Here is a 12,500-nt window from a genome sequence, read left to right as displayed (position 1 = left end):
ATCCAAGCACGATGGAGTGCCATGCACAGAGAGGATCTGGGTAGTCTGGAGTGCTCAGGCTTTGGGGAGAGCAAGGAATTGCAAGATATTGCCCATCCATTACCAGGGAAGAATGGGCCTAAGCCCCAAACCTGGGAGCACCAGGAGGCCCTGAGCCTGCTGCATGTCCCGAATGGACAGGATGCAGGGATGGCAGCTCCTCCCAGCTCCACCAAGACCTGAGCACCTTGAGTCCTCGGGCCATTTCTGAGTTCCTTACCTTTGACCTCTGGCGCTCTCAGGACTTTCAGGAAGACCAAACCAGGTCACTGGAGCTTCATTCAGCCACTGTCAAACCGCATCCTATGTGGTGGGGCCATTTCCCCTCAAGGAAGTCACCCATGGCCCATGCTGGACAATGTATGCGACCCTGGGAAGACAGCAGAGAGCACATGCCGCCATTACACTGGGACCCATGCAAACCAGGATGGATGATGGGCTTGCTGTTTCTTTTGGCATGGTCAGACCACACAGGCGCCCTCAACACTCCTGCTCTTGCCAACCTCTGGGCCCTGCCCTTCCACATCAGGGATGCTTTTCCTCTCAAGCCTTGCCTGGAGACAAAAACATGCCCTTTGCTATCAAGTGCTTCCTGGGCACTCCCCTAACTCCATGGCCTTCAGGATGATATCTGAGCTGCTCTAGAGGGACACAGCACATGCCAGGAGCTCCAACACATCAACCTTCTCCACCAGCGCCCCAGCACACCCTTGCCAAAAGAATGAGGGTACTTCTCAATCAAATATGGCAGAACAAAAATAAAACGGATAAGAACAATCTCAGGTCCTCTTGCCTAATGCAAAGGAGAATGAGGTGGAAGCTCTGGCCAACATCACCAGCAAAACCCTGTGTCTCTAAGTATCTCTGCACACCACTTGAGCATCTTCCACCATGGCTACAAAGCTACATGCTTCCATACTACAGGGTCCTAGCATGAGACAGAATTTGACCTCCTCTGAAGGTCCTGATAACCAGCATAGGAGTAGCAGGCTTACTTTGTCCATAAGCACCACCAGATTTGTTTTGTCTCTCTGTATCGGGATCTCTGTCTCTCAGTCTCTTTCTTCTTCTTCTCTAACTTTCTCTCTGTCTCTACCTTTGTTTCTCTCTCTTTCTCTCTCCTTCTCCCTCTTCCACATATCTCCCTCCTCTCTCTCTCTCTCTCTCTCTCTCTCTCTCTCTCTCTCTCTCTCTCTCTCCTCTGGTCTCTCTCTTCTCTATGTCTGTTTTTCCCCAACTCTATCTCAGACTTTGGCCTTTCCCTTCCCCTATCAAACTCTGTTCTCTTTCCAAGCCACTGGCCCAGGAATCCAGCTTGCTGCATGAGACACAGAGTCTTCTTGGTAACCACCTGATTACATTACTGTCATACAGTCCCTGAGACATGCTAAGGCATCTGGCCACATTGGACCTGCAGCCAGCTTTCCATAGTCACTCTGTGGAGCAACACAGCAGGGTTGTTCATGTCAAAGCATCTGGTTAGCCTGAACACACTTGCATGCATATACTTCTGCCTCACAGTCTACTCTGCACTTGGGCTGCAGGCCACACCTTGGAGCTGGCAGGACTTTCTACTCAGTCTCTGCCAAGCCATTCATCAACAGCCACTGAAGATGCCACAAGAGCAAAGGGGGCTGCTTTGTTCTAGGCCATGGTTTCTGTCAGAGTAGGCAAAGCACAGGCCCATCTGTAGAGAGTCTGGCTAGAGCCTGAGGAAGGCAAGGCCAATAGAGTGCTTGGCAAGCCTGTGTCTGACGCCCAGAGGACCTGGGTGACCCAAGGTGCCGGACCTCAGTCCCGATGACAGAAGCGGTAGTGAGTTTTCACTCATTTTGTTCAGATTTTCCAAGGAATGTTTGACGGGAATCATCATAGATCCAAGCACGATGGAGTGCCATGCACAGAGAGGATCTGGGTAGTCTGGAGTGCTCAGGCTTTGGGGAGAGCAAGGAATTGCAAGATATTGCCCATCCATTACCAGGGAAGAATGGGCCTAAGCCCCAAACCTGGGGAGCACCAGGAGGCCCTGAGCCTGCTGCATGTCCCGAATGGACAGGATGCAGGGATGGCAGCTCCTCCCAGCTCCACCAAGACCTGAGCACCTTGAGTCCTCGGGCCATTTCTGAGTTCCTTACCTTTGACCTCTGGCGCTCTCAGGACTTTCAGGAAGACCAAACCAGGTCACTGGAGCTTCATTCAGCCACTGTCAAACCGCATCCTATGTGGTGGGGCCATTTCCCCTCAAGGAAGTCACCCATGGCCCATGCTGGACAATGTATGCGACCCTGGGAAGACAGCAGAGAGCACATGCCGCCATTACACTGGGACCCATGCAAACCAGGATGGATGATGGGCTTGCTGTTTCTTTTGGCATGGTCAGACCACACAGGCGCCCTCAACACTCCTGCCTCTTGCCAACCTCTGGGCCCTGCCCTTCCACATCAGGATGCTTTTTCCTCTCAAGCCTTGCCTGGAGACAAAACATGCCCTTTGCTATCAAGTGCTTCCTGGGCACTCCCCTAACTCCATGGCCTTCAGGATGATATCTGAGCTGCTCCAGAGGGACACAGCACATGCCAGGAGCTCCAACACATCAACCTTCTCCACCAGCGCCCAGCACAACCTTGCCAAAAGAATGAGGGTACTTCTCAATCAAATATGCAGAACAAAAATAAAACGGATAAGAACAATCTCAGGTCCTCTTGCCTAATGCAAAGGAGAATGAGGTGGAAGCTCTGGCCAACATCACCAGCAAAACCCTGTGTCTCTAAGTATCTCTGCACACCACTTGAGCATCTTCCACCATGGCTACAAAGCTACATGCTTCCATACTACAGGGTCCTAGCATGAGACAGAATTTGACCTCCTCTGAAGGTCCTGATAACCAGCATAGGAGTAGCAGGCTTACTTTGTCCATAAGCACCACCAGATTTGTTTTGTCTCTCTGTATCGGGATCTCTGTCTCTCAGTCTCTTTCTTCTTCTTCTCTAACTTTCTCTCTGTCTCTACCTTTGTTTCTCTCTCTTTCTCTCTCCTTCTCCCTCTTCCACTATCTCCCTCCTCTCTCTCTCTCTCTCTCTCTCTCTCTCTCTCTCTCTCTCTCTCTCTCTCTCTCCCTCTGTCTCTCTCTTCTCTATGTCTGTTTTTCCCCAACTCTATCTCAGACTTTGGCCTTTCCCTTCCCCTATCAAACTCTGTTCTCTTTCCAAGCCACTGGCCCAGGAATCCAGCTTGCTGCATGAGACACAGAGTCTTCTTGGTAACCACCTGATTACATTACTGTCATACAGTCCCTGAGACATGCTAAGGCATCTGGCCACATTGGACCTGCAGCCAGCTTTCCATAGTCACTCTGTGGAGCAACACAGCAGGGTTGTTCATGTCAAAGCATCTGGGTAGCCTGAACACACTTGCATGCATCTACTTCTGCTCACAGTCTACTCTGCACTTGGGCTGCAGGCCACACCTTGGAGCTGGCAGGACTTTCTACTCAGTCTCTGCCAAGCCATTCCTCAACAGCCACTGAAGATGCCACTAGAGCAAAGGGGGCTGCTTTGTTCTAGGCCATGGTTTCTGTCAGAGTAGGCAAAGCACAGGCCCATCTGTAGAGAGTCTGGCTAGAGCCTGAGGAAGGCAAGGCCAATAGAGTGCTTGGCAAGCCTGTGTCTGACGCCCAGAGGACCTGGGTGACCCAAGGTGCCGGACCTCAGTCCCGATGACAGAAGCGGTAGTGAGTTTTCACTCATTTTGTTCAGATTTTCCAAGGAATGTTTGACTGGGAATCATCATAGATCCAAGCACGATGGAGTGCCATGCACAGAGAGGATCTGGGTAGTCTGGAGTGCTCAGGCTTTGGGGAGAGCAAGGAATTGCAAGATATTGCCCATCCATTACCAGGGAAGAATGGGCCTAAGCCCCAAACCTGGGAGCACCAGGAGGCCCTGAGCCTGCTGCATGTCCCGAATGGATAGGATGCAGGGATGGCTGCTCCTCCCAGCTCCACCAAGACCTGAGCACCTTGAGTCCTCGGGCCATTTCTGAGTTCCCTTACCTTTGACCTCTGGCGCTCTCAGGACTTTCAGGAAGACCAAACCAGGTCACTGGAGCTTCATTCAGCCACTGTCAAACCGCATCCTATGTGGTGGGGCCATTTCCCCTCAAGGAAGTCACCATGGCCCATGCTGGACAATGTATGCGACCCTGGGAAGACAGCAGAGAGCACATGCCGCCATTACACTGGGACCCATGCAAACCAGGATGGATGATGGGCTTGCTGTTTCTTTTGGCATGGTCAGACCACACAGGCGCCCTCAACACTCCTGCTCTTGCCAACCTCTGGGCCCTGCCCTTCCACATCAGGGATGCTTTTCCTCTCAAGCCTTGCCTGGAGACAAAACATGCCCTTTGCTATCAAGTGCTTCCTGGGCACTCCCCTAACTCCATGGCCTTCAGGATGATATCTGAGCTGCTCTAGAGGGACACAGCACATGCCAGGAGCTCCAACACATCAACCTTCTCCACCAGCGCCCAGCACAACCTTGCCAAAAGAATGAGGGTACTTCTCAATCAAATATGGCAGAACAAAATAAAACGGATAAGAACAATCTCAGGTCCTCTTGCCTAATGCAAAGGAGAATGAGGTGGAAGCTCTGGCCAACATCACCAGCAAAACCCTGTGTCTCTAAGTATCTCTGCACACCACTCGAGCATCTTCCACCATGGCTACAAAGCTACATGCTTCCATACTACAGGGTCCTAGGCATGAGACAGAATTTGACCTCCTCTGAAGGTCTGATAACCAGCATAGGAGTAGCAGGCTTACTTTGTCCATAAGCACCACCAGATTTGTTTTGTCTCTCTGTATCGGGATCTCTGTCTCTCAGTCTCTTTCTTCTTCTTCTCTAACTTTCTCTCTGTCTCTACCTTTGTTTCTCTCTCTTTCTCTCTCCTTCTCCCTCTTCCACTATCTCCCTCCTCTCTCTCTCTCTCTCTCTCTCTCTCTCTCTCCCTCTGTCTCTCTCTTCTCTATGTCTGTTTTTCCCCAACTCTATCTCAGACTTTGGCCTTTCCCTTCCCCTATCAAACTCTGTTCTCTTTCCAAGCCACTGGCCCAGGAATCCAGCTTGCTGCATGAGACACAGAGTCTTCTTGGTAACCACCTGATTACATTACTGTCATACAGTCCCCTGAGACATGCTAAGGCATCTGGGCACATTGGACCTGCAGCCAGCTTTCCATAGTCACTCTGTGGAGCAACACAGCAGGGGTTGTTCATGTCAAAGCATCTGGGTAGCCTGAACACACTTGCATGCATCTACTTCTGCCTCACAGTCTACTCTGCACTTGGGCTGCAGGCCCACACTTGGAGCTGGCAGGACTTTTCTACTCAGTCTCTGCCAAGCCATTCCTCAACAGCCACTGAAGATGCCACTAGAGCAAAGGGGGCTTGCTTTGTTCTAGGCCATGGTTTCTGTCAGAGTAGGCAAAGCACAGGCCCATCTGTAGAGAGTCTGGCTAGAGCCTGAGGAAGGCAAGGCCAATAGAGTGCTTGGCAAGCCTGTGTCTGACGCCCAGAGGACCTGGGTGACCCAAGGTGCCGGACCTCAGTCCCGATGACAGAAGCGGGTAGTGAGTTTTCACTCATTTTGTTCAGATTTCCAAGGAATGTTTGACTGGGAATCATCATAGATCCAAGCACGATGGAGTGCCATGCACAGAGAGGATCTGGGTAGTCTGGAGTGCTCAGGCTTTGGGGAGAGCAAGGAATTGCAAGATATTGCCCATCCATTACCAGGGAAGAATGGGCCTAAGCCCCAAACCTGGGAGCACCAGGAGGCCCTGAGCCTGCTGCATGTCCCGAATGGACAGGATGCAGGGATGGCAGCTCCTCCAGCTCCACCAAGACCTGAGCACCTTGAGTCCTCGGGCCATTTCTGAGTTCCTTACCTTTGACCTCTGGCGCTCTCAGGACTTTCAGGAAGACCAAACCAGGTCACTGGAGCTTCATTCAGCCACTGTCAAACCGCATCCTATGTGGTGGGGCCATTTCCCTCAAGGAAGTCACCCATGGCCCATGCTGGACAATGTATGCGACCCTGGGAAGACAGCAGAGAGCACATGCCGCCATTACACTGGGACCCATGCAAACCAGGATGGATGATGGGCTTGCTGTTTCTTTTGGCATGGTCAGACCACACAGGCGCCCTCAACACTCCTGCTCTTGCCAACCTCTGGGCCCTGCCCTTCCACATCAGGGATGCTTTTCCTCTCAAGCCTTGCCTGGAGACAAAACATGCCCTTTGCTATCAAGTGCTTCCTGGGCACTCCCCTAACTCCATGGCCTTCAGGATGATATCTGAGCTGCTCTAGAGGGACACAGCACATGCCAGGAGCTCCAACACATCAACCTTCTCCACCAGCGCCCAGCACAACCTTGCCAAAAGAATGAGGGTACTTCTCAATCAAATATGGCAGAACAAAAATAAAACGGATAAGAACAATCTCAGGTCCTCTTGCCTAATGCAAAGGAGAATGAGGTGGAAGCTCTGGCCAACATCACCAGCAAAACCCTGTGTCTCTAAGTATCTCTGCACAACCACTTGAGCATCTTCCACCATGGCTACAAAGCTACATGCTTCCATACTACAGGGTCCTAGCATGAGACAGAATTTGACCTCCTCTGAAGGTCTGATAACCAGCATAGGAGTAGCAGGCTTACTTTGTCCATAAGCACCACCAGATTTGTTTTGTCTCTCTGTATCGGGCATCTCTGTCTCTCAGTCTCTTTCTTCTTCTTCTCTAAATTTCTCTCTGTCTCTACCTTTGTTTCTCTCTCTTTCTCTCTCCTTCTCCCTCTTCCACTATCTCCCTCCTCTCTCTCTCTCTCTCTCTCTCTCTCTCTCTCTCTCTCTCTCTCTCTCTCTGTCTCTCTCTGCTCTATGTCTGTTTTTCACCAACTCTAATCTCAGACTTTGGCCTTTCCTTCCCTCTATCAAACTCTGTTCTCTTTCCAAGCCACTGGCCCAGGAATCCAGCTTGCTGCATGAGACACAGAGTCTTCTTGGTAACCACCTGATTACATTACTGTCATACAGTCCCTGAGACCATGCTAAGGCATCTGGCCACATTGGACCTGCAGCCAGCTTTCCATAGTCACTCTGTGGAGCAACACAGCAGGGTTGTTCATGTCAAAGCATATCTGGGTAGCCTGAACACACATGCATGCATCTACTTCTGCCTCACAGTCTACTCTGCACTTGGGCTGCAGGCCACACCTTGGAGCTGGCAGGACTTTCTACTCAGTCTCTGCCAAGCCATTCCTTTAACAGCCACTGAAGATGCCACTAGAGCAAAGGGGGCTGCTTTGTTCTAGGCCATGGTTTCTGTCAGAGTAGGCAAAGCACAGGCCCATCTGTAGAGAGTCTGGCTAGAGCCTGAGGAAGGCAAGGCCAATAGAGTGCTTGGCAAGCCTGTGTCTGACGCCCAGAGCACCTTGGGTCACCCAAGGTGCCGGACCTCAGTCCCGATGACAGAAGCGGTAGTGAGTTTTCACTCATTTTGTTCAGATTTTCCAAGGAATGTTTGACTGGGAATCATCATAGATCCAAGCACGATGGAGTGCCATGCACAGAGAGGATCTGGGTAGTCTGGAGTGCTCAGGCTTTGGGGAGAGCAAGGAATTGCAAGATATTGCCCATCCATTACCAGGGAAGAATGGGCCTAAGCCCCAAACCTGGGAGCACCAGGAGGCCCTGAGCCTGCTGCATGTCCCGAATGGACAGGATGCAGGGATGGCAGCTCCTCCCAGCTCCACCAAGACCTGAGCACCTTGAGTCCTCGGGCCATTTCTGAGTTCCTTACCTTTGACCTCTGGCGCTCTCAGGACTTTCAGGAAGACCAAACCAGGTCACTGGAGCTTCATTCAGCCACTGTCAAACCGCATCCTATGTGGTGGGGCCATTTCCCCTCAAGGAAGTCACCCATGGCCCATGCTGGACAATGTATGCGACCCTGGGAAGACAGCAGAGAGCACATGCCGCCATTACACTGGGACCCATGCAAACCAGGATGGATGATGGGCTTGCTGTTTCTTTTGGCATGGTCAGACCACACAGGCGCCCTCAACACTCCTGCTCTTGCCAACCTCTGGGCCCTGCCCTTCCACATCAGGGATGCTTTTCCTCTCAAGCCTTGCCTGGAGACAAAACATGCCCTTTGCTATCAAGTGCTTCCTGGGCACTCCCCTAACTCCATGGCCTTCAGGATGATATCTGAGCTGCTCTAGAGGGACACAGCACATGCCAGGAGCTCCAACACATCAACCTTCTCCACCAGCGCCCAGCACAACCTTGCCAAAAGAATGAGGGTACTTCTCAATCAAATATGGCAGAACAAAAATAAAACGGATAAGAACAATCTCAGGTCCTCTTGCCTAATGCAAAGGAGAATGAGGTGGAAGCTCTGGCCAACATCACCAGCAAAACCCTGTGTCTCTAAGTATCTCTGCACACCACTTGAGCATCTTCCACCATGGCTACAAAGCTACATGCTTCCATACTACAGGGTCCTAGCATGAGACAGAATTTGACCTCCTCTGAAGGTTCTGATAACCAGCATAGGAGTAGCAGGCTTACTTTGTCCATAAGCACCACCAGATTTGTTTTGTCTCTCTGTATCGGGATCTCTGTCTCTCAGTCTCTTTCTTCTTCTTCTCTAACTTTCTCTCTGTCTCTACCTTTGTTTCTCTCTCTTTCTCTCTCCTTCTCCCTCTTCCACTATCTCCTCCTCTCTCTCTCTCTCTCTCTCTCTCTCTCTCTCTCTCTCTCTCTCTCTCTCTCTCTCTCTCTGTCTCTCTCTTCTCTATGTCTGTTTTTCCCCAACTCTATCTCAGACTTTGGCCTTTCCCTTCCCCTATCAAACTCTGTTCTCTTTCCAAGCCACTGGCCCAGGAATCCAGCTTGCTGCATGAGACACAGAGTCTTCTTGGTAACCACCTGATTACATTACTGTCATACAGTCCCTGAGACATGCTAAGGCATCTGGCCACATTGGACCTGCAGCCAGCTTTCCATAGTCACTCTGTGGAGCAACACAGCAGGGTTGTTCATGTCAAAGCATCTGGGTAGCCTGAACACACTTGCATGCATCTACTTCTGCCTCACAGTCTACTCTGCACTTGGGCTGCAGGCCACACCTTGGAGCTGGCAGGACTTTCTACTCAGTCTCTGCCAAGCCATTCCTCAACAGCCACTGAAGATGCCACTAGAGCAAAGGGGGCTGCTTTGTTCTAGGCCATGGTTTCTGTCAGAGTAGGCAAAGCACAGGCCCATCTGTAGAGAGTCTGGCTAGAGCCTGAGGAAGGCAAGGCCAATAGAGTGCTTGGCAAGCCTGTGTCTGACGCCCAGAGGACCTGGGTGACCCAAGGTGCCGGACCTCAGTCCCGATGACAGAAGCGGTAGTGAGTTTTCACTCATTTTGTTCAGATTTTCCAAGGAATGTTTGACTGGGAATCATCATAGATCCAAGCACGATGGAGTGCCATGCACAGAGAGGATCTGGGTAGTCTGGAGTGCTCAGGCTTTGGGGAGAGCAAGGAATTGCAAGATATTGCCCATCCATTACCAGGGAAGAATGGGCCTAAGCCCCAAACCTGGGAGCACCAGGAGGCCCTGAGCCTGCTGCATGTCCCGAATGGACAGGATGCAGGGATGGCAGCTCCTCCCAGCTCCACCAAGACCTGAGCACCTTGAGTCCTCGGGCCATTTCTGAGTTCCTTACCTTTGACCTCTGGCGCTCTCAGGACTTTCAGGAAGACCAAACCAGGTCACTGGAGCTTCATTCAGCCACTGTCAAACCGCATCCTATGTGGTGGGGCCATTTCCCCTCAAGGAAGTCACCCATGGCCCATGCTGGACAATGTATGCGACCCTGGGAAGACAGCAGAGAGCACATGCCGCCATTACACTGGGACCCATGCAAACCAGGATGGATGATGGGCTTGCTGTTTCTTTTGGCATGGTCAGACCACACAGGCGCCCTCAACACTCCTGCTCTTGCCAACCTCTGGGCCCTGCCCTTCCACATCAGGGATGCTTTTCCTCTCAAGCCTTGCCTGGAGACAAAACATGCCCTTTGCTATCAAGTGCTTCCTGGGCACTCCCCTAACTCCATGGCCTTCAGGATGATATCTGAGCTGCTCTAGAGGGACACAGCACATGCCAGGAGCTCCAACACATCAACCTTCTCCACCAGCGCCCAGCACAACCTTGCCAAAAGAATGAGGGTACTTCTCAATCAAATATGGCAGAACAAAAATAAAACGGATAAGAACAATCTCAGGTCCTCTTGCCTAATGCAAAGGAGAATGAGGTGGAACCTCTGGCCAACATCACCAGCAAAACCCTGTGTCTCTAAGTATCTCTGCACACCACTTGAGCATCTTCCACCATGGCTACAAAGCTACATGCTTCCATACTACAGGGTCCTAGCATGAGACAGAATTTGACCTCCTCTGAAGGTTCTGATAACCAGCATAGGAGTAGCAGGCTTACTTTGTCCATAAGCACCACCAGATTTGTTTTGTCTCTCTCTATCGGGATCTCTGTCTCTCAGTCTCTTTCTTCTTCTTCTCTAACTTTCTCTCTGTCTCTACCTTTGTTTCTCTCTCTTTCTCTCTCCTTCTCCCTCTTCCACTATCTCCCTCTCTCTCTCTCTCTCTCTCTCTCTCTCTCTCTCTCTCTCTCTCTCGCTCTCTGTCTCTCTCTTCTCTATGTCTGTTTTCACCCAACTCTATCTCAGACTTTGGCCCTTTCCTTCCCCTATCAAACTCTGTTCTCTTTCCAAGCCACTGGCCCAGGAATCCAGCTTGCTGCATGAGACACAGAGTCTTCTTGGTAACCACCTGATTACATTACTGTCATACAGTCCCTGAGACTGCTAAGGCATCTGGCCACATTGGACCTGCAGCCAGCTTTCCATAGTCACTCTGTGGAGCAAACAGCAGGGTTGTTCATGTCAAAGCATCTGGGTAGCCTGAACACACTTGCATGCATCTACTTCTGCCTCACAGTCTACTCTGCACTTGGGCTGCAGGCCACACCTGGAGCTGGCAGGCTTTCTACTCAGTCTCTGCCAAGCCATTCCTCAAACAGCCACTGAAGATGCCACATAGAGCAAAGGGGGCTGCTTTGTTCTAGGCCATGGTTCTGAGGGTAGGCAAAGCACAGGCCCATCTGTAGAGAGTCTGGCTAGAGCCTGAGGAAGGCAAGGCCAATAGAGTGCTTGGGAAGCCTGTGTCTGCGCCAGAGGACTGGGTGACCCAAGGTGCCGGACCTCAGTCCCGATGACAGAAGCGGTAGTGAGTTTTCACCATTTTGTTCAGATTTTCCAAGGAATGTTTACTGGGAATCATCATAGATCCAAGCACGATGGAGTGCCATGCACAGAGAGGATCTGGGTAGTCTGGAGTGCTCAGGCTTCGGGGAGAGAAAGAAGTGCAAGATATTGCCCATCCATTACCAGGAAGAATGGCATAAGCCCCAAACCTGGGAGCACCAGGAGGCCCAGCCTGCTGCATGTCCCGAATGGAAGGATGCAGGATGGCAGCTCCTCCCAGCTCCACCAAGACCTGAGCACCTGAGGCATCGGGCATTTCGAGTTCATTACTCTGACCTCTGGCGCTCAGGACTTTCAGGAAGACCCAAAACCAGGTCACTGGAGCTTCATTCAGCCACTGTCAACCGCAGCCTATGTGGTGGGGCATTTTCCCCTCAAGGAAGTCACCCATGGCCCCATGCTGGACAATGTATGCGACTATGGGAAGACAGCAGAGAGCACATGCGCATACCTGGGACCATGCAAAACAAGGATGGAGATGGGCTTGCTGTTCTTTTGGCATGGTCGGAGACCACACAGGCGCCCTCAACACTCTGCTCTTGCCAACCTCTGGGCCATGCCCTTCCACATCAGGGATGCTTTTCCTCTCAAGCCTTGCCGGAGACAAAAACATGCCCTTGCTATCAAGTGCTTCCTGGGCACTCCCTACTCCATGGCCTTCAGGATGAGATCTGAGCTGCTCTAGAGGACACAGCACATGCCAGGAGCTCCAACACATCAACCTTCGCCACAGCGCCAGCACAACTTGCCAAAAGAATGAGGGTACTTCTCAATCAAATAAGGCAGAACAAAAATTAAACGGATAAGAACAATTCAGGCCTCTGCCTAATGCAAAGGAGAATAGAGGGGGAACTCTGGCCAACATCACCAGCAAAACCCTGTCTCGTATCTCTGCACAACACTTGAGCATCTTCCCCATGGCACAAAGCTACATGCTTCCATACTACAGGGTCCTAGCAGAGACAGAATTTGACCTCCCCGAAGGGTCTGATAACCAGCATAGGAGTAGCAGGCGTACTTTGTCAATAAGCACCACAGATTTGTTTTGTCTCTCTGTATCGGATCTC

General features: G+C 51.4%; 1 long non-coding RNA gene and 7 other non-coding genes across 8 annotated transcripts in view; all 8 read right to left on the bottom strand.

Moving 5' to 3' along the window:
* Positions 1-4, bottom strand: part of LOC117701654 (small nucleolar RNA SNORD116) — a 94-nt gene extending 90 nt beyond the window's left edge. Inside the window, exon 1 of the small nucleolar RNA XR_004605792.1 lies at positions 1-4. This exon is cut by the window's left edge and continues 90 nt beyond it. This is a non-coding gene — a small nucleolar RNA (small nucleolar RNA SNORD116).
* Positions 5-178: 174 nt separating this feature from the next.
* LOC143433899 (uncharacterized) lies at positions 179-10,735 on the bottom strand. Its single transcript, XR_013070248.1, has 6 exons — positions 9,817-10,735; positions 7,900-8,049; positions 5,986-6,134; positions 4,091-4,239; positions 2,175-2,324; positions 179-409 (listed from the first exon to the last, which is right to left on the bottom strand). It is a non-coding gene; the product is annotated as an uncharacterized LOC143433899 (long non-coding RNA).
* On the bottom strand, positions 1,826-1,918 carry LOC117701649 (small nucleolar RNA SNORD116). The gene has a single exon (XR_004605788.1). It is a non-coding gene; the product is annotated as a small nucleolar RNA SNORD116 (small nucleolar RNA).
* On the bottom strand, positions 3,741-3,834 carry LOC117701653 (small nucleolar RNA SNORD116). The gene has a single exon (XR_004605791.1). It is a non-coding gene; the product is annotated as a small nucleolar RNA SNORD116 (small nucleolar RNA).
* Positions 5,638-5,731, bottom strand: LOC117701655 (small nucleolar RNA SNORD116). The gene has a single exon (XR_004605794.1). It is a non-coding gene; the product is annotated as a small nucleolar RNA SNORD116 (small nucleolar RNA).
* On the bottom strand, positions 7,551-7,644 carry LOC117701652 (small nucleolar RNA SNORD116). Its single transcript, XR_004605790.1, has one exon. It is a non-coding gene; the product is annotated as a small nucleolar RNA SNORD116 (small nucleolar RNA).
* On the bottom strand, positions 9,468-9,561 carry LOC117701648 (small nucleolar RNA SNORD116). Its single transcript, XR_004605787.1, has one exon. It is a non-coding gene; the product is annotated as a small nucleolar RNA SNORD116 (small nucleolar RNA).
* A 631-nt stretch (positions 10,736-11,366) lies between the features above and the next one.
* LOC117701651 (small nucleolar RNA SNORD116) lies at positions 11,367-11,458 on the bottom strand. Its single transcript, XR_004605789.1, has one exon. It is a non-coding gene; the product is annotated as a small nucleolar RNA SNORD116 (small nucleolar RNA).
* Positions 11,459-12,500: the final 1,042 nt, after the last annotated feature.

This window comes from Arvicanthis niloticus, unplaced genomic scaffold (assembly GCF_011762505.2).
Source record: "Arvicanthis niloticus isolate mArvNil1 unplaced genomic scaffold, mArvNil1.pat.X pat_scaffold_1677_arrow_ctg1, whole genome shotgun sequence".
Classification (NCBI taxonomy): Eukaryota; Metazoa; Chordata; class Mammalia; order Rodentia; family Muridae; genus Arvicanthis; species Arvicanthis niloticus.
The sequence above is the reverse complement of the archived record's forward strand: the minus strand, read 5'-3'. Positions and strand labels throughout refer to the sequence as shown.